Raw genomic sequence first — 23,051 nt, forward strand, 5'->3', positions numbered from 1 at the left:
GAGGGGTGTGTCACCATTGCTATGAGAACATTGGAGCATTGCTAAACTGGTCTGCCCCTAGCTAGGCAAAGCTGCAGGATAGGGGTGTGTCGAATTGCCCATAGCTATGCTTAGCTGAGAGTACACAAGGTAACTGAGTATGCATGTGAACGGAGATGAAAACGTGCGTAAACCCGGTAAATGGGTATGCGTGTCATGCACTGCAGCTGAAACTGGAAGGATATAGGAAAGAAATAAGGAAATGCTGCAGCAGTGAAATTGGAGTACAAATCACTAATTAACACCTAGGAGCCTACAGTGGGCCATTGACAACAGCTAAGAAGGCTGCAAGCAGCTACCTGCAGAACAGGGAAGGGGAGGGGCTGTACTGCAAAGAAAACAGTAGTGTCAAAGCAGAACAAAGGCGATATGCAGTATATCAGTTACAAGGCACAATTCGCCATGACTGGGTAGGGAAAGTACAAAACAAGAAAGATGGCAGGTGGATGCATGCCTGATAATCGGAGGGGATCCAGGTCTAAAAGTGAATTAAAGGGCAACAGAGTAATCAAGGCAGGCAAGTAGATCTCCACAGTAAAGGCCCCACACTTGCATTACTCATTGCAAAACCCATAATTAAGACACGCAGCAGCTGTAATAGTTCATACACACCCACTTACATCAGCAGCATCCATAGCACAAAACTATAAAGTGTTAAACCACCTCACACACATTTGTGTATTCCTATACACTCTGCACCAGTGGTGTATACAGATGGGGAACTTTTATTATGTACATGTTAGGGGTTGCCATAGCTTTGATCCACCAGCATGTGTTGGAGACTGAAGGTGGTGTGGAGGATGATGCACATGACCACCGCAGGCACCAGAGGAGGAGGGGAGTGTTCAGACCCAGGCTAACCTACCAGGGGCTACATGATCTGGAGATAGTAAAGTATTACAGGGTGGACAGGGACACCCTACAGCAACTTGTGGAGCTGTGCCGGCCACACCTCAGAGCCAGAACAAACAGAGGGGAACCCATCCCAGTGGATATGAAGGTATGTGTAAGCCTGAGAATACTAGCTACAGGTACCTTTCAAAGACCAACTGAGGATATCATGGGTATCTCACAGGCATCAGCATCCAGGGTACTACACCAGTTCCTGGATGCCATGTTATCACATGCCAATGAGTACATATACTTCCCCCAAACACAGGAGGAGTTGGCCAGCAATATGCATCTCTTCCACTGTGTGGCAGAATACCCGGAGGTACTGGGTGCAATAGACTGCACGCACATACACATCAAGTCACCACCCAGTGAGCAGGAAAGGCTCAACATAAACCACAAGGGATACCCCTCCATCAACTGCCAGGTCATGTTCAATGCCCAGGGCATTATCATGGATGTGTGTGCTGGCAGCCCTGGAAGCAATCACGACTCCCACATCTGGCATGCCTCACAGCTGTATCAGTTATTTGCCAGGGGGGACATCCCAAATGGCAACCTGGTGGGGGATGCTGGCTATGTACTGGAACCGTGGATGATGACTCCCATCAGAAATACACACATACCCATGCAGGAATGCCATAATGAGGCACACACACAAACCAGAATCATCATGGAGCGTGTGTTTGGAATGATGAAATCATGGTTCCATTGATTGGACATATCTGGTGGAGCCTTGCAGTACTCTCCTGGCATGTGTGCCCACATCTTCATAGTGTGTGCCATGCTACACAATATGGTCCTGTGGAAACAGCTGCAGCAGGAACAGAATGGTGAAGGCCCTCTCAGCCCACCACCATTGCCAAGGGCCTCACAGGCACAGAGGTACTCAGACCACGAACACCCTGAGCCAGCCCCAGTAGGCAGACGGAGGCATGCCCAGTATGCCCATGCCTTTGCAAAGAGTAAACATATAGCACACACACTGATAGTGTAGGCACCTAGGGACTAACACCTTTCTCCACCTGCACACACAGTAAAAATGGATGGCACACACACAAGACTACCTGTAAATTGTCATGTATAGGCAGTCTACTGTGTGCATCCAACATAGGCAGCCCTCGACTATTGCACACACAACAACCAGTGGCACAAGGTAAGTCAACACCTGAACAGTAAACTAAGCTATCAGCATATGCAGATACTGTATGTATAGATTCATAGGTGGGTACTTGGCCAACTGCCAGAGGCCATTCATAAGGCCAGCCAAAATGTGTCAGTGTTTGCCACCCCATTGAGTCATTAACCATCTCACTGTGGAGCAGAGACAATGTCGGGATCCCTGGGGTGCATCTACTGTTCCTCATCCACCCTTCAAGGTTTCTCTTGCAAAGTGTTAGTGAGGGGCTCTGTAAAATGTAGTTAGGGATGTTGTTTCAAAGTATGGGGAGTGTCTGTGACAGGTAGCTGTCCCTCCAGCATCTTCCGGTTATTGTTGTGGCAAGGTCAGCTCACTACATTGTGTGGCTCACTGTGACTTAGATTCCCATAGGTGGAGCATATCCATCAAGCCTGAGTTTGACATGGCTGTATTGGTCAGCAGAGATACCACTGAGTAAAGAAGGAGTTTATTCAGTCCAGCTGCAGAGGCCATATGTTGGAAGCCAGTATTCCCCTTGGTACATTCGTGGACCCCCCAGCTATTGGACGTGTCCTCTGAGGTACATCCCACATGGATTATTGTACCCTATGATGGGACTGATGAGTTATGAGTAAAGGGGCACTATAACCCCAGTATGTCTAGATGGGAATCCTTTAGTAGTCAGATGGCCTATATAGAAGGATGTCTTTACTGTGGAGATATGATTGTCACAGGGGAGATCACTATCTACCTTAGTCCCCAGATACCCCATTACCTCATCTGTATTAAAGTGGCTGCCGCTCATGTGTTAATATGTGGGTGCCAATTCCACAATGGAATGACCATGCAGTTAGTGGCACTTGGCTGGAGTCTGTGTCATTGGCACCCTGTGACGTTCTCTGTGAGGCCCCCTGAGGGATGTCCGTGTCAGCTGGACTATCAGTCATGGCTCCCAGTTTGCAGTCATTGCCAAACATGGTCTGCCATAGTCCACCTGTGTTTGCCTGTACATCTGAGACATATATGCCAAACAGTAGGGCTCCCAGGACTGAGTCCTGTGGGACACCAGTCATGACTGTTCAAGGGTTGGACCTAGAGACCGCTAGTCGTACCATGTGGGTTGTGTGTGTATGGTTGAATGTACAGGCTGGTGTGTTTATCAATAATACCTAAGTGGGGCATGGTGTCAAAAGCCTTGGTGAGGTCCAGGTAGTATGTGTGAACCACCTCCCCTGTCATCTAACCTCTTGGTGACTGTATGTAAGACATCAAACAGGTTCAGTAGGCATGCAAGCTGACCTGGGTTGGGTCTGTTAATGAGTGCCATGAGGATGCGAACCATACCATTGCAGACCAGGCTAGTCAGGCTTATGGGGTGGTAGTTACCATGGTCAGTTGTGATTTCTCCATGATGGAGTGGAATAACTGATGCCAGGAATGGTGGGGGCAGGTTGTCTTGTACGTGTTCTGCTGTTAGAGGGACATTTCCACCTGTGTGTCTCTGATGGTTGGGATAGTGTTGTGGGCTCTATGTATCATATCAGTAGGGTCAACATATTTTGTGCTATATTTCACTGCGATCTGTGTGTAACAGATCCTTGACATAGCCAAAGAAGGCTTTGCATTCTCCTGCTGATGTTAGCCTTGGATGATGTCATGAGGGACCTACATATAATACTAATAGGTCACAGATGATGTCTGTCTTGTGGGATTTGCTGTGTGTCTGGACACTGTTCTTACATCTGTAGTATAGCCTGTGTTTATTGCAGAGGTCCACCAGAATGGTGTCCTTGTCTAGGAGGAGTGAGTCTTGGTTTACCAGTGATGGCACAATCCATACATCCATGTAGGTGCTTATAGACTGCATTTGTAAATCTGTCTGTATCTGAACAGTGTCTGTGAAACCCCCAACCCTCTCACTAGTAGTGTAATATACACTGTGGTATCCATGGGTGGGGAGATGCTAGGGTGTGGAAACAGTGAATAGGGATTCATAGTCATCTAATCAGTGACGGTTAACCTCCTCTGTGGTGGTGCTATTGCCCATGTTGGTGATGACCACATCTAGTAGCTTCCACACGTTATGGAGGATACCACCTGATACAGGGATCCTGGAAGTGATTCCCAGTTAATGGTATGGTAGTTGACATAGACCAATGCCACAGTGTGTGTTAGGACTGTTGTGTTCTCCACTGTCTCCAGGCAGGTGGTCATGGAGGGTGATCCGTAGCAGGCCACATTCCACATTGCAGTCGTGGCTGATGTTAGATGCACATGGATGATTATGGAGGTATCATAGGTATCCCCGATGAATATGGATACAGCCCCTCCATGTCTGTCCCAGTCCATGTTCAGTGGCTGAAATGTGTGTTATGGGTTGTAGGTAGTGTGTGCTGTGCTCTCAGCAGCCTTAAGACAGATTGCAGTTAATGCACAGATGTTGATGTTGTCCATCCTGAGGAGTGATGAACCCTGGTGATGAGTAGCATAAACCTCATTGAATCTGCTACTGTGCTGTTTATGGAGCTGGTATTTACCTTTGGGACTCTCCTAAATAAGGCACCATAGGGCGGCAATAGCCTTGGCCAGTATTCCAAAGTGTAAGGTTGACACATAGGCTGGTATGGTATCATTGCATGCATGTTCCCCATCTGTGCTTGTTTTTCATCTCCCCTGTAGGTAACCTAGTGGTAAGCAATAGAAAGCCTTAAACTTATACAAGTCTTCTAGCTTCCAAGATAGGCATTTAGAGTGACTAAGTATCAGTGTTATGTATGTTCTTGCTGTACTCAACTGTTTCCTGACTACATGGTGAGTTTACGCTGTATATTGTGATCTGAAGGTCTATTTATTCACATATTATGGCTGTGATGGTCTGCACATTAGAGGTGCACAGATAGCCTACTATCTATCTGCCCAAGGGCAATTAGAAGCATAGCAACAGTGTGTTGGCCTTCCCTGCTCCATTGGTGAAGTAACTGAGCCTTGTCAAGCATAGCCAATGAAGCAATTCCAGGCAGAGTTGCTGGAAGCTGTTGAAGACTGGGGTTGTGGAGGCTGATAGGGGCATTTAGTGATCTAAAGAGGGCATGATAATGTGGCAATTCAACACCATTCAATTCCCCCAACAGGTCTTGCAGCTATCAAACTGGACAGGCTCCCCCACCACCTGGCTGTATGGTTCTGGGACACATGATCCCAGGGGTGTATAGTCTGTTACCCATTCACACAACAAGGTTTCCCTTGAAGTGTGCCAGTGAGGGGCTACGCCTAATGTAATTAGGAATGTAATGTATTGTCTCACAGTACATTTGTTATATGTTGCTATGTCAAGAGTATGTGAAGCTCAGTGAGTTTGGGGGATCCTGCCCTTTGCTTAGCCTAGCTTACACATAGAAATTATCTAAATAGGAAATAGGTGGAAGCAACGTTAATGCCAACAATGTAATGGTTACAGCATCTGCATAGTATCTGTGCATTCGAGGTTACAATCCCGATAAAGGCAGAGATGTTTATCATGTGCAAAAGTATACCTTAACCACAGCTTGCATATATAGGTAGTAATCATCTGTATAATAAACATTCGAATCACCCATATAAACCCATGTGTGCAGGAGAGTACAGTCAACAGAGAATGTAATGTCATGTCAGCACATAGTGAGATGTTATGTTACTGACAGGTATATATCCAGAGTAGTTAGCGGATGTGGCCGTGTTTGCGCACAGGTTATATGTTGCAACATTTGTTTAACTGTGTTTAACTGCTGCTATAATGTCACACAAGCACTTTTAAACATGCTTACAACTGCTTAAATGCATCTTACTCTGCAGTAAAAACATTTGTAAAGCGTCACAGGTGTCGAACCCTGGACCATGCACATTATAGTCATGGGATGTACCACTAAGCCATCCGAGGTGTACACATGTTTCATGGTCCTGAGACTACACCTTATACCATATGCATTTCACTGTAATGATCACAAATGGGACAGTGGCCTTGTGTACATATGTACAGTACATCGTAATGTACTGTATTTTGGGAACCAACACATTCCAGTCTACAGATGTATTACTGTTACAAATTAATACGAAATATATATATATCTGTGTATATATATTTATATATATATATATATATATATATATATATTAATATATATATATACACACACACACACACACACACACACACACACACACACACACACACACACACACACACACACACACACACACACACACACACACACATATATATATATATATATATATATATATATATATATATATATATATATATATATATATATATATATATATATATATATATATATATATATATGTCAGTGATGTCTGCACATAGATATATATATATATATATATATATATATATATATATATATATATATATGTATATATATATATATATATATATATATATATATTATACAGTTACAGCAATAGCCATATATATAAGCATATATGAACACACATCGTGACACAGAAGCACTCCAAAGGAATTGGAGTTTACACAAAACACATGCAGCTCTGGTATTATAACAATTAATATTAACCTAAATCACCATAGAGGGGGTGGTTGTTGTGTATGTGAAGATTGGGGTGGGGGAGGAATGATGGGTAATGCAATCATGTCCAATACGTGAACTGAAGGGGCATACATGCAGTATGGGGACAATATAAAAAGGACACAAAGCAAGAACCTTACTCATTCATAACACACCCTGTCATGTCACATTGCAACATCTACTTTCACAAACATATGGACATTAATATGTATCAGACATATGTACACCAACTGATTGTCACATATGTTTTCAGTAGTGAGGAATGTCTGTAGTACAATGTATATTCTAAACACCATAACATTCGTGCATGTCTTGAATGCCTTAGTTGTAAGGTCAGTGACTGTGGTGTTCATGGTCCCGGATTCAAGACCTGCAAGGGCTGTTAGGTTATTTTGAGGGCCAGAATAAGGGCTTTTGGATGCAGGTGGATTAATGCACTCTTAAGCAGTTGCAAGCGGGTTTCCACGTGTTTGCACGGTAAGCGGTGCTGCAACATGGTAAACGGAGAAGCGCTTCACACGTTTGACCTTTGCTTAACATCGCACAGACCACGGGCAAAGCTGCTCACAACCGCGTAAATGTGCATTATTCACACTTTCCCTACCAGTGCCTACTCTGAGAGGTAAAATAATAACACCTTCCAGGAGTAGAACCCGCAGCCATGTACTCCACCCTCCGCTTAACCTAACACTAAGCTACCTGGGATGTACCTATCCCAGTTGTGTATGCAGACAGGTTATAACACAAAAGGGAGGAATGTGTTGAAATAGGACAACCCGCCATGTACCCAATTAAAGGTGTATGCTCATATATAGATATATTTATATATATATATATATATATATATATATATATATATATATATATATATATATATATATATATATATATATATATATATATATATACACACACACACACACACACACACACATATATATATATATATATATATATAGAGAGAGAGAGAGAGAAAGAGATACATAGAGACATGTCGATATATACAGGTCTACATATATATGTAGGTATATCGATAGGTTAGAAACATCTACACATCTATGGAGGTACAGATAAATGTATGCAATAATGTATATATCTATATACACACACACACACACACACATATATATATATATATATATATATATATATATATATATATATATATATATATATATATACATACATACATACATGTTTGTAGACAGCATCCGAAGTGGTCATATCTGAGTATAACATGGACCATAGCAATCACACATTCCGCCCCCCCCCAAACAATATGAACATAACATATGAAGAGTATATGCCAATACACTATTACAAATATGTTCTATGGATACAGTCACCAACACAACTGCAATGTCTGCAAATATCCATGACAGAATTACACAGACAGTTTTCATTTTGCAAATATTTATTACATTCCGATGTATTGCCAAAAGGATTCAAGGACTAACAGTACCTGCATGTTATACAGGAAGCATTTAATAGTGCCTTAATGAATCAGCCTGCATTTACCATAGTATTAGTCCACTAAGGGATAGGTGTTCACATAGGGAAAGAGCACCCACACACATATAGACATTGTATAAAAGGGGTTCCTACACACCTGCATGTGCTATGTACACCCACCAACATCTACCCCACAACCGAAATAATTACATCAATACATACTGTCATACCATAACCAATTATGCAACTGCTGTACAACATCTGCTGAAACCTTAACATACCTAGACACAGACACACTAACATGGCCCTATGTGAAATAGTTGCCGTTATACAATTGAGCAGCTGCTGATTTAACAGGGTTTGTATGAACTACTCCCATTTCAGAGGGTTGAAAGGTTTGTACACCAGGAAGTTTTACCGACTACTGATTATTAACACAGTATGATACACTGTAACACTAAACTAAATATGTATGGTAAGCACACTGTAAACCCCCTAACATTATATACATAGCTATGCAGCCTTGAGCTGGTCAAACAAACTGGCCAGACTTACACATATGCAGAAGTATTAGGTACAGACAAACCCTGCACAAGTAGCAATGTTCAGAAATATAACAGCAGTACTCACATATTCTCGGCTGGAGTGCGGGGACTGCCTTCTGTGTGGAGTCTGCATGTCCTCCCCGCAGTCGAGTGGCGTTCCAAAAGACATGCATGAATGGGTGTGCCTTCATTGAAGGTTGGGCGTCAAGCTGGCAACTCGGCACCATAAAAATCTACTGCCAATCATTAGCAGACTGGAGTTCCGCTGTGGCGACCCCTAACCAGGAAAAAGTCGAAAGACAAACAACAACAACAACTCACATTTAGACCAACTCCTCTAGGCATTACACACAATATAGTACTGTTCGTCTCAATACAGCTGTTGCAATAGATTCCAAACAAAACCTCCACGCTGTCTTCCTCACAAGTAAGGCAAAGGGACAATGCCCAAGTGGAGTACTCAGTTATACTCCACTGTAGCCATGGTACTGGCTAATGCAGTAGCAATGCAGCTGATGTACATGTAATTATCTACTTAGAAACACCAATTGGCCATCGGGATAGCACATGTTACTGATCTTTAACTATAAAAGTTTGCCTTGTAGCACATTCAAACCATCTGTATCTACCTGTAGGACAGTACAAAACACTGAAAGACGAACCAAAAACGAGTAGTACACTAGTTAATAACACCTCCAATTACTAAGATGGTATGTATAACATGTAGTATGTCTGTATATGTAGTATCTGTACTGTAGGAATTACAGTGTAATTAATGCATATAGTGGAAATAGCTATCTTGTAGCGATGTATTGTTGAGCAGTAGTAATGCTTGTAGTATTCTATGTGTGTACTGCTGTAGGTCACATGCCACACTCCACATACACCACAAGGGATGCTATGGGCTTGGAACCCACCATTCCGCTTCCAGCCACTGTCAGTATCAGGATTGGTCCAACAAGTATGTGCTATAACAGGGGATAGTATATGTTGATATATTGTAACAGTCAGCATATGTATGGGTGTATAAGTAAGATGAACTTGATAAGGGGGGCTTACCGTGCAAATATGGATTGCATTGTGGAATATTGTGCCAATAACTGTGTAATGTACAGTACTCTAGGCAGATCTGTATTCTATTCTACATAACACTTCTGTTATGTTATGTAAACAGTAGTTATATCTATTGGCAATTACAATACTCAATGACAGGATACATAGCATTAGTATTCATCTGACAGGTTAGCAGCATGACAGCAAAGATAATTGGAAGAGCCAGGTAACTATCCATGCACATAACTCATGTAATATCCACCTCTCTACTAAAGTTTGCAAGCAATAACAGCTGTGCATGTGTACATGTTATGCAAATGTGTAGTGACTCCTGTTACAGGGCTGGGCCAAATGGCTATGTGCACACCTACATAGAGTGGATATTGAGAGTACAGACACACTGGTTGAACTGCCAGATTTGTGTAGCCCAAACTAACAGCCACCTGCACATACTGTATGTAAGGTAGTGCACAGCACTGGTAATGAAACAGGCTGAACATCATCTTTAACTCCAGTGTAACATCTGCAGTAGGAGTATAAGATGTAGGAGACAGCTGCCCATGTGTAATAGCCGCATCATAGGTGATGGCTCACACTATCTGATTATATCCTGATCATGTTGATAGTAGCATCAGAGCCTATTGATACATGACTCAGTTTGGGGAGAGGGTGTCTGTGCCCAACAGAGCTCATGGTCCTGGTGGATAAGTGAGTATATACCCAGAGAAGGAAACACACCTGTAGACACATGCATCATCTGTAATCAACTAACAGGATGTGATGTGCTCCTCAGAGGAGGGTTGCTGCTAAGGGTAGCTACAATGTTTCCGTAATAGCCAGTGCTGTCACGTCCATAACACAAATAATTACATGTGAGCATCACTGTCTAAAACATCTTCATAGACAACACGTAAACTAAAACAGTACTTGGTACTTGTAATACTGATTGCTCATACAGGCATGTTCACTAGTCAGCTACTGGTGTTTCCTAATGTCAGCTTTGTGTATGTGGCCATCCTGGGGGAATGTAATATCTATGCAATGTACACTGCCAGACCCACCTAACACCACACCCCACACATTGTCTGGGATGCAGCTACAGGGGTAAGCTGGATGGCAGCCCACTCTACAGCCATAACTGGACTGGACAGTCATGAGGTGTAGGTTAACACATGCAGCTTATCAACACAACCAACACATACCCTTACCAGAAAAGAGTAAGGACGCCCACACACATTACCAGAAATCACACACATTCACAGACACGTCTAAGTATTTGGCCAAACAAGTAAACCCCCAAGCAGGAAGAGACAAACACCTAAATACACAAACTGTATGACATAGTTTGCATAATTGCACCACACCTCTGAACACATGACCAGAAACATGCCCAACAGTACTCATTTGTGAATGCAAACTCTCGCACTATGTTACACGCTAACCTATACGAGGGCATACATACTGTCAGCTGCCTGTCTGACATGATTAGCCACATACTCATACACTCAGACCACCTTTTGAACTATACACATGGCTCTGGCATATTCAATGTTGTTGTGCAGGACTTGTGATGCAGTAGCCTGGACAGCATGGAAACACATGTAGGAACTGTCAGGTCTTGTAGGCCATGCAGGTATGTCCCAAGGCCTGGGTAGCATTCTGCCATTGGACAGAATGATACTGCAGTACAGTGACAAAGGAATTGTATTCCACAATTGTCTAGTGTAGTGGTGCATGTTGCAGGTATCCAGTATCTGTCATCCTGGGATAACATGGTTGACAGACCATGATGCTCTGCCAGACAGGGCCTGCACCTGTCACCCCAGGAATCTGGATACAGCCTAGGGCTCATGCTTCCCCTATAGTGCCTTCATCATGCACGGTTCAGATGAGGGTCCACTGCTGTTACAGGGACAGCCAAGCAATACACTGCGGGTCTCGCTACACAATGATACATGTCAGAAACACTATACGGACACACATATGTCAGTCCCTAACATGGAGAACATATCTGTGCAGTGGCAGAGACATGTTTCAATGCTCCAGAGAGCTCACCTGCATGACCATGTTATAACACATACCTCACCTTTTGCCCATTATCCTTTATTGGAACACATGGGCCGTAGATGTGTCCATATTCCTGAAGGATATTACACCCCCAGGCTAATTGCACTTGCATAACATCAGATGCATTATGCTGAGCAACTACCTTTGTGCCTCAGTGAAATTCAAAATGCACCTTGAGACAGATCACCCACCAGGGCGCGGACTTCCCAACTGCCATAATGTGCCATAATGGGGAAGATTAGGTCTGAGACAGAACCATAATATTGGCTACTCTCAACTATTCCATTATGAACTGTGAAGACTCCTCATGTACCAACATCTGCGCTCAATGCATGTTGGATTCCATCGACCCCACTGACCTGGATCACAGTAGTCACACAAACAGGGCTAACAGTATGCTACACATAGTTAGTCTCCAATGCCAATGTTATGTTCCCTAAGAGCAGAGTGGTGAGTGCCATGGCACCCATGCAGATGGACAATGCATGTGCAAATGCTTAATCCTACACAAATGAACCTTAAGCAGTCACATATGTACAGGGATTGTGCCATTGAAACAGAACCAGGAGTCAACCCAACACAAACAAGTAGACAAACTGGTGGTACCATGCTTTAAACTGTACAACAGAAGGTAGTAACTGTTGCAAGAGTGAATACACTTGAGTGTAGGTGATCCCTGGTCAGCCTCAGTAAGATGCAGATACACCATATGAAACCACGCAAAGCTACCGTGAAACCAATCAGCCACATATTATGAGGCCAAGCATAGGTCATTCTACAGCTGTGTCGTTAAACGTAATGGCAACGACAAGACTTGCCATGCTGCACAGCACTATGGCATGGGAAGTACTGCACCTACAGAAATAGCACCCGCTCATCCAGATAGGGTCTCGGAGAACCTAAACCCACTCCCACCTCCCACCCCCAACAGGTACACTTAGTAATATATCCATGTACACTACAGGGCCCCTGTACTAACGACTATGCAGGTACAAGCTGCACTCTCTAATGCCATACATACAGCTTTCATGGGACCTGTCAACATCCCAGGGTGTATCCTACACAAATGTAAGAACATTCAGCTATCCACATACTCATCATGATCAATCATAGCTCCATATCAGGCTGTGTACACACCGAATGGTGCACAGCAACAGTTATCACACCCCACAAAGGGGGAGACACCATTGATAATGGGACATAGTGCACAACTACCCTGCTGAGTCTGGTCTGTATGGCCATGAACCGTGGTCACTGTAATTGATGTACTCGGTACAGATGTAGATGACAGTAGGGTTGATTCACACTGCATGTCATGACCTTGCCAGGTCGTAGGACACCATCACCCATACTGTGTTCCAGCTACACTCAGTAAACTAGGTGTATATTCCTATGTCACAGGAGTGGTTGGCAACTGGACTGCTGGCAGAACCCACACTACAGAAGGTGTCTGACGAATACACGCACATCAAACCAGTGCCAGCCACAGTAATACAGGGGTCATTCCTGGTACTCCCCCTCTTTGGTATCTATACCACATAGACTAACACAGAAGGCATCAGCCTATTGATGTCTGCAAATGACTATGAACTAGGAGCAATAGTCAACTCATTGTGTGCTGTGTTCAACATACAGAAGGGCCTTAGTGTGTCAGATGTGTGGTGTGCGATGTATGGCCACATTCTGAATACTAAGTATTGCATTGTCATCCCCTATGTTACAAACCCTGTACCCATTAACTACCACCTAGACAGCGGTCAACATAATAGCAACTGTGTATATGGGATGCAGCTGGACATTACTTCCCTTTGACATTTATGTCACCACAAAAGACAGGTAGTTGTATGTGGCACCCCAATCATGACAGGTTGCTATCCGGGAGTATAGAGATAACTGCTCAGCCATACTCAACACCCATCCAACCCTGCAAATACCATCAGGCTAGCTATTGTCCCATGTGTTACACATGTGCAACACAGGCAATACATGGCAGGATGCTACACAGCTGTACAGTGCCATGTAGATGTATATGGCAAAACACATACATGCTTGCAAGTCTGCAGGGTCACAGGTCATGTCCCTAATGGCTATGTATGACTATATATGTGGCATATACACAGCATTAAGGTTGATTGCATTAAGGTGAACACATCCAGGCATGTGCTGATAGGTAAAGACACCACTACAGGCAAACAGAATGCCCACATCAAGACAACATCCACATGGTGTATGAGCAATGTCATCACATGACACACACATATATGGCAATAACATCACATCACCAGTAGGTGTCAAATGTGTGTGACTTATACATGTCAGTGGTGTTAGTGTCATGTAGATCTACAAAGATGTATTTGTAATCTTAATAAACTTGATACACATGTATGTTCAGCTGTACTGCTGTACTTCTCTGTGAGTTACTGTGACCTGTCTCCATCATTATGTCTTCCAGGTATGCCACGTAGCCGACTGCCACCATACAGCCACTTGGAGGATGAGGTCCTCATACCATACCTCCTCGACAACTACACGACGCTCTTCAGCCATGTGCCACAGGATGCACAGCAGTGGGATGCCCTGTGGGAGGAACTCTGCAGGAGGGTAAATGATGTTGGCAGTCACAATCGCACCTATCAGCAGGTGCACTGACACTGCACTGACCAAATAGGACGGGTGAAACAGCGTGCTAATGCAATCGCCAGGGAACAAGGTGCAACAGGTGGGGGGGCCACTCACCTAGCCCCCACTCACATGTACCGAGGAGCTACTGGCCAACCTGGGGACACCTGCAGACCTCCATCCACAAGCGTTAGCTGGTACTGTGGAGGTGGGTATCTCTCAACCACCGAGCCTGGAGTTGCCTGGTAAGTCACTACTGCACATAAAACACAACCATATATCATATAGTTACATGTGTTACTGTATAATATGTAATGTAATATCATATGCAAGGCATGTATGCACACATGCCACATACTATAGCCTGCTACTCTATGTATGCACAGATGTGCATACTCCATAATATATTGTATTGTACTGGCTTATGTGCTAACATAGACATTGCACCCTGTAGCTACCACACAGGTGTGGATAATGATCTTACTGCTGTGACACTCCTGTTTAGGTACCTCTGGTGTTTTGCAGCGACAGCAGCCTGTGTCAGGTGAGATTGTTATTATTTACCAGGCTTGATAATGCATGGAACATATTAATTGCATGCTATCTGCCATAACACACATACGCATAATGTATGGTGGTCCTGGTAATAGACACTGGTCAGACCTGCAATGCATCACACTGTTTACCTATGTGAAACAATTGAAGACTATATGAAACACCTACACTAAACCTTCCAAACTGTCATTGCCAGATGTGTGGAAAACAGTGAATACAATAGTGGAGGTGTGTTCCACTGTAGGGAGAGGTACTACATATCAGCATTTCAGATGTTGGGAATATGAACAGTACTGTACAGAGCATATGTGTGCACACACACTAAATGTGTTGGAGCTGGAGAATGCCCGGCCCAGAGGATACACCCTTGTAGAGTATACCCTTGCTATGAATGTCACACAATGTCATGTGCTATCAGACATGTCCATGACATGTAGTGGGCTGACTGCAACACTGCTCAACTATCCTGTAAAACATGTCTCACATCTCATACATACCACCCTTTGTCTGCATAACCCTGTCTTCAGTGGAGCATATATCATTTATGGGTGTATGTCATATGGGGTAACACTGACATGTGAAATAAGATGGCCATCACAACCATTGGACTGCACATGTGTACACATGGCCATGGAGGATGGCCAGAGACATGAAGCAAAACACACAGTAGAAGTGATGTACAAGTGTGTACACCCTGTTGTACATTGGCTTGACACAATACAACTATGGCCTTTGTGTAATGGTGATATTGCAGATGTGAAACACTATACTTCATACAGGCCCATGCACAAGCATTCACCTATACAGTATCCAAATACATACACGTGTTGCACAACATACACATGCATCCACACCAAGCCACAGATACAGTAGACTCACCTTGCTGGTGTCAGATGTCACTGTCATGCCTGCTCCTCATGTGTGTGAGGTACACAGATGGCGTGTGGGACATAGAGAACTTGTAGATTAGCCATGTGTGGTCATAGTTGGCAGGTATCAGTAATATGGTTGCAGATGTGCAGGAGTGTCATCTGTATACCCTTCTGTAACCTGTGTCACACATTCCACATTAGGGTTTATTGTGTATACACCTCAGTGACGCGGGTCACATTCCACATTAGATATGTATTGTATGTGAGCATAGTCATGGCTGTGATCCATGTCAGTAGCTCACATTGAATAGCAATTGTGAAGCTACATGATGCCCTGCAATGGCTATGCACAATGTGCAGTATGTCCCTGCATATTTGTAGGGTGGACAGGCAACATTGCATCAGCTGAAGGCTCATGTTAGTATAACATGTCCCTGCATTGGGACACCATTACCGTACTGTAGATTGGAAGGGACACCATTGTGTTACACATGTATGCATGTCATTCAACACATCAGCAGAAGACTTGTCATAATACAGGTTATTGGCAAGGTCATATGCCACACAGCAGGACGGTGTACTGTAAACCTGTGCTGGACTGTGGCACCATTGCAAAGTAGGGACAGCCATGTCAAAAATGTGTGTACAGCCACATGCACAATGTCTACACTCAGCTCAGGGGTGGGTGGATTAATGTTAACAGACATGCACTGCTTTGGGGGAGATATGCAAGCTAGGGCTCAGGCAAACGTAGTATGCAGTCGACATACCATACTGCTCATGTCCTCATACATAGGAGCGGTGGCAAACACAAAGCATCGGTGGCAGATGTACAAAGGTCAGTGATGGTCTGTTAACATGTGGTGTATGTTGCACACACCATGGCAGTTCAGTGCAACAGTGTAAAGTGCATGCATTGTGTTGTAGGTATAGGTCATAGGCTATTAACACAAATGGTGCAATACAAGTATGTATGCTAACCACCACTATAATTATGTAAGGTGCATGCCGTCTGTTATACCACATGCATGCTGTTGTGTGCAACTCAGGGATGTATGATGACTACCACTATAATTGCCTAAGCTGAAACTATAATTGTCTAAGCTGAATGCCATCTGCCATATCACCTGCATGTAGCATGTATGTCTGTGTGTGTCTGTGTGTGTATGTGTGTGTCTGTGTGTGTCTGTCTGTGTGTGTCTGTCAGTCTGTGTGTCTGTCTGTCTGTGTGTGTCTTTCTGTCTGTGTGTGTGTGTCTGTGTCTGTCTGTCTGTGTCTCTGTCTGTGTCTGTGTGTATTTCTGTCTATATGTCTGTGTTTGTCTTAGTCTGTGTCTGTGTGTGTTTCTGTCTGTGTGTCTCTGTGTGTGTGCCTGTCTGTGTGTGTCTCTCTGTGTGTCTGTCTGTCTGTGTCTGTCTGTGTGTGTCTCTGTGTATCTGTGTCTCTGTCTGTCTGTGTGTGTGTGTTTCTGTCTGTCTGTGTGTCTGGTATAACTTGTAATGTACAGTTCTTGTATTCCCCTCACAGGTGTTGATGTAGGTGAGTTGCCCTCCTGCAGTCCACCTGATGTTAGTGTCACCACAGACTCTAGCAGTGCTGATGATAGTATGATTGAGGCACAGGCAGGGTTGTCAGGGGATGAATCTGTGCCATTGGTTGCCATTCCAACTCTCTCCCCCTCATCCTCGCACACAGTTCCTCTGCCTGCACATACCCCATCAACACCGGCCATAGAGGAAGGACAGTTGGCAGGTGGTAGCATGGAACAGGGAAGTGTGGTGACTATGGAAGGTGTGCCTGCACATCATGCTCCCAGTCAACAGACTGGTGATGTCCCACACAGGTATGTGCCCAGCGCTGCTCGTAGGAGTACCACTGGCAAACATGCCCCTGAGGGACCAAGCACATCAGCTGGAGTCACCAGATGCATGTTTTGGGCTGTAATGGAGGCACAAGCATGTGCAGAACAGCACAACAGAGACGGTCTGAGGCTTCAGAGGGCTGCTGTCCATTCATTAACTGACAACATCCAGGCACTTTCAATTGCTCACCATCATCTTGCAGATGTTTTGGATAGACGATTGGGTGACATGGTGGGAGTCCTTGACCATGGCATGTCAATCCTCTTGCGTGGAATGTCTGTGCTGGAACATCTGGTGGGAGTGAGGCATTGGGCACATGGACGTAGGCCAGCTACATCACTTGTTGAAAGTCTACGTGAACATGCTACTGCACATGCCCGGTCCCATAGTGGCAGTAGCAGCAGCAGTGCTGCTGGTACTGTGCAGTCCACACCAGGACACAGCAGGCCATGTGCACATGGTCCTGGATAGTCTCAACAGGAACACAATTCCAGTGGACATGTGTCATCAGATGGTACCCGATCTGGACCTCTGCCTGGTAGTGCTCGTGCAACCCCTGGCTGGCACAGGTCACGGGGCCATGGCCGAACACCATGAACTGTGACACCTGCCTTGTACAGTCTGCAGCTGTCATTATTACCCCTGTGTAGGCCAGCCTCATGCCAGACCTGTGTGCATGCACACACACACACACACACACACACACACACACACACACACACTGGAAACAAATGTAGGGCACCTCAACACACACACGCATAACATCCACACATGCCCACTGATATCACAGGCCCTAACACACACGCATGATGTCATCCAATGGCACAGCCTAGGCCTCTGGCAAACATTACCACCCTGTGCATATGATGATGCCTGTGCCACAGCGCTGTCATCCACACCATCGGTGCATGGACATGTTCATATGGTCTGATGCACAGAGTGAACATACTAGGTAGACAATTGTAGATTAATATTGTTGAGTAGTGTTGACAAGCAGCAGACATAACATGTATTGCAGTTTTGGAATGCATTTTGTAAGTTTGACAGCATGTATCATGTGTAACAACACTAACAGCATGTTGATCTTGACATTCTGCCTTCTTCTTTCAGGTGTAGTTGCATGTGCCTGGGGATGTTGGTGTATGCGGGAGTCCCATATGTACATGTTGACTACCCACAGGTCTGTATGACAATATCTGCATGCACTTTGTAGCATCCACATCACAGATATATTCTCCCATGTTTCAATTATGTTTACTGTTCTAATGATCCAAGAGCATGATAGCTGTGCAATAAGCTACTGTGTTCAGAGCCGTCGCATCCATAGTGGGTGACATCACAGGTTACCTGGAGTGTGGAGTGGGTAAAAGTGTGGTATGCTGGATGACAAGGGTAAAGGCCAGTGGAAATAGTGGCATCTCATTGGGAAGCAGTAATACCCACTGCCATGACAGCATGCAAACACAGACACACCCACACACTCAGGGTTTCCAGACACAGTAACACACACTCTGAAACACACACACACACATACACACAGTTGCCAGTGTTTGGATGAGAAGCCCTGTCTATGTGCATATCATCTTTACAGTACTACGCAATTACAAGATGCGCCACAGAGATTATACATGTACAGGTAGTTGGAATGGCCTAAGATCAAGGACATTGACAGGGATACTACAGTGCAGCAAGTGTATGTGGGGAGGGGGGGTCCATCAGTAGGCTATGTAACAACAGGCCACACCCAAGGGTGTACATGTTAACAGGTGGTTAGTATGCCCATCTACGATTGATGTTATCAACAGGGATGCTAGACTGCTTTGATTGGATGGGTGGAGGGGGCATTAACATTCCACTATGGTAAAATACAGCCTCACTCCAGGAACCGGACAGCCATACACACACACACACACACACACACACACACACACACACACACACACACACACACACACACACACACACACACCGGCATTCACAAAGATATACACCTATGTCACATACATACAGACACTTTACATGTGTGAGGTTTAACCACTTGTCTATGGCTTTCTTTCTACACTTCACTCTGTACTGGTGTCACCCACAGTGTTCAGGAGAGTGATAACATGTGGGATGTATTCCCAACCATACGTGACATATATGGACACACACCCACACGTGCCAGTACTGTGAATCAAACACATGGCTATCTCATGATAGGTACTACAGCAGTACAGCACTATCACATCCAGTACAATGCTTACTGACTCTTTCCTTTGACAACTGTGCTGATATATGCACAATATATGCACAGGGGAGGTATTACTGTTACAGGTGTCATGGGGTTTGCCTTCGGTGTCACCCTTACAGCATTCTACATTGTCTGTCTTCCACTTCAGTTAACAAAACCTAACCTTAGCAGGTACACAGATTATTGTAGGACTGGTTGTAACACACAAGTGAGCTGTCCTCAGTAATCATTCATCTGCAAAGAATCCCCACCACTTAGTAGTCATGTCCAAACATCTGTTCATACCTCATGTATGGCTTACTGTACTTAGAGCATATCACCATATACAGTTGTCAATGTTGAGGATGTAGTGCAACAGCATGATGTACTAAGACAACAGTCACCTTCAGACATCAGACACTGCACACACATGGAATGTACACAAACAGCAATACATGTACACATATGCGGTCTACATCAATACATGCACTAGCAGGTCAAGAGGATAGATTCCACACCTTCCCCACGCCATGTGTGAAACATAACCGAGCACTACATCATAATGGATGTTGTATTCATGTACTGGTAGGACACCACCACTTTCACTGAATAGCCAAGTGTACATATATTACAACAGCACATATCAGCGTGACACACACAGCATTACTCTATGTCATGCTCCTACAAACTGTTACTTGACAGTGCCATGGTGAAGCCAGGGCACTATAATGGTCAACAGTGTGCACATCATATTTGCCACACACACCTCATGTGTACTGGAAGAGTGCCAGCAATGTGCTCTGTTAGAGCTAGGCAGTACACTCATTCAAGCATGTGTGAGGTCTGTGGCTTGTAAACATTTCACCCCAGCATGTACTGGCTATTGCGGTACTAAGGCTAATGTCCAGACAGTACACAGCATGCATGGCTTGCAATTGTTGACATGGGGTATATGTAGCTGTGGCCACACATGGCTGTACATGTCATGAACATATCACCTGTGACTACTCAGGAACATACAGTGCAGAGCTGGATTTCCCTGATTCTGTCAATACAGGCTTTGTGTAGGTCCTATGGTCCTGTTATCTGGGTATGTTTGTAGGCATTGCATTAGGTAAACATGTCTAAAGACATACATGCCACATGGGGTGTTGTATGATATGATAGGTGTCATGGGTGACCAGTAGAAAGGGGATATTACCTCTGTCAACATAGATATCGAACCTTATGTACTGCTAGCATGCTATCTGCCATGTGCATTCTCCAGGTGCAACTAACACTAGGTAAGACTGCAATCCAAATTGTAACTTGCTACTGATCCCACACCATGCCCCAAGATTCTCAGTATACCTTTCTAAACATACTGGAAAATATTAAGATAGAATCAAACACCCTAATACTGGGTGATTTTAACTACCCTGCCATTAACTGGGAAAACTATTTGTTTACCAACAGCTTTGCCCAACGGTTCATGGAATTCATAAATTCCAACACCCTGGATCAAATAATCCATAGTCCCACCAGGGGCGCCAATATCCTAAACCTGGTCATTACCAACATGGGAAATTGATGCTCCACACCTATGGTCACCCCCTCATTAGTCAGTTCTGACCATAAGCTAATCACCATTAACATCCACATCCCAAACCCACCCCCAGTAAGGAAACCTCCATAAAAAAATTCTCCAAAGCTAACGTCATGCTATTCAAGTCAGAAGTGATAAACTTCATGACACCCATGCAGACGGGAACTGAAAGTTCAACTGCTGAATCGTACACTAAGGCACTGTACGAGCACATCCACTCACATCCACTCATGCATGAATCATGCCATCCCAAATAGAACCAAGATGCTCTCATCCAAAGAAAGGAAGCCAATCTGGTGGTCCCCTGCCATAAACAAACTTTACAACAAAAGGAAGAAACTGTTTCAGAAAAGAGGAAAATCCCATGATGCAAAAAACCCCCTTACCAGCCTCAGTAAGAAACTGAGATCCCTCATAAAATCCTCCAAAGCTAGTTACAAAAATAAAATTGCCAAAGACTCCAAAGACAACCACGAGGCTTTCTATAACTATGTCAAGAATCTAAATGACAATGCTCAGATCTTCTCTGAGCTAAAACAGAATGGCATTAAATATACTGATCCCAAGGATATTTCCAATGTCCTGGCAGATCGATTCAGTGCCAACTTCACCCCCCTCTCACCCCTAAATTGCCCATCTCAATACTGGAAGATTGCCAAATTCCAGTAATAATGGCCACACAGGTAAAAAATGCACTTTCCAAAGCTAAGAATACAGCATTCATGGGACCAGATGACATCCCGGGCTGTGTACTACACGAACCACAATATGAACTGGCACCTCACCTAAGTGTCATATTTAATCATAGCCTCACTTCAGGTTTCGTGCCCACTGAGTGGCGCAGATCTACAGTTATCCCACTCCACAAGGGGGGATCCACCTTGGATCCTGGAAACTACCATCCCATCATTCTTACGAGCCATATCTGCAAGGCCATGGAGCGTATTGTCATGGAACTTATAAAGAAAGACATTGGCAACCTTCAAACACTGGACCCCAACCAGTTTGGGTTCGTGAAGGGCCGATCTTGTCTCCTGAATCTGATTGACTTCTTCGAATCAGTCTCCAGAGTCATGGACAAGGGTAAGGTGGTCCACACAGCCTATCTAGACCTTGCCAAGGCCTTTAACACCATCCCCCACTCTGGAATTATGGATAAACTTACTAAGCTGGGCATTAATCCCTACATCACCCAATGGGTTGCTAACTGGCTTACTGATAGAACCCACACTGTAAAAGTAGCCGACTCCAAATCCAGCTCCAGACAAGTGACAAGTGGAGTACTTCAGGGTTCAGTCCTGGGACCGCTCTTGTTTGGCATCTACTTCTCTGAAGTACAGGCCAACACTAAGGGACTCTGGCTAACAAAGTTCACAGATGACTGCAAACCGGCAGCCATTCTTGAATCCCCAAATGATGTGGTTACTCTACAAAAGGGCCTTACAGAAACAGATGCTCAAGCTCAATGCCAAGAAATGTATAGTTATCCCCTTTGGGAAAAAACATGTACCCGTGAATTACCATATAGGTGGCAGTACACTAAACACCGAAAGTGTGATAAGAGACTTAGGG

Source organism: Protopterus annectens, chromosome 2.part1 (genome assembly GCF_019279795.1).
Source record: "Protopterus annectens isolate FY-2018-M chromosome 2.part1, PAN1.0, whole genome shotgun sequence".
NCBI classification, from domain to species: Eukaryota; Metazoa; Chordata; order Ceratodontiformes; family Protopteridae; genus Protopterus; species Protopterus annectens.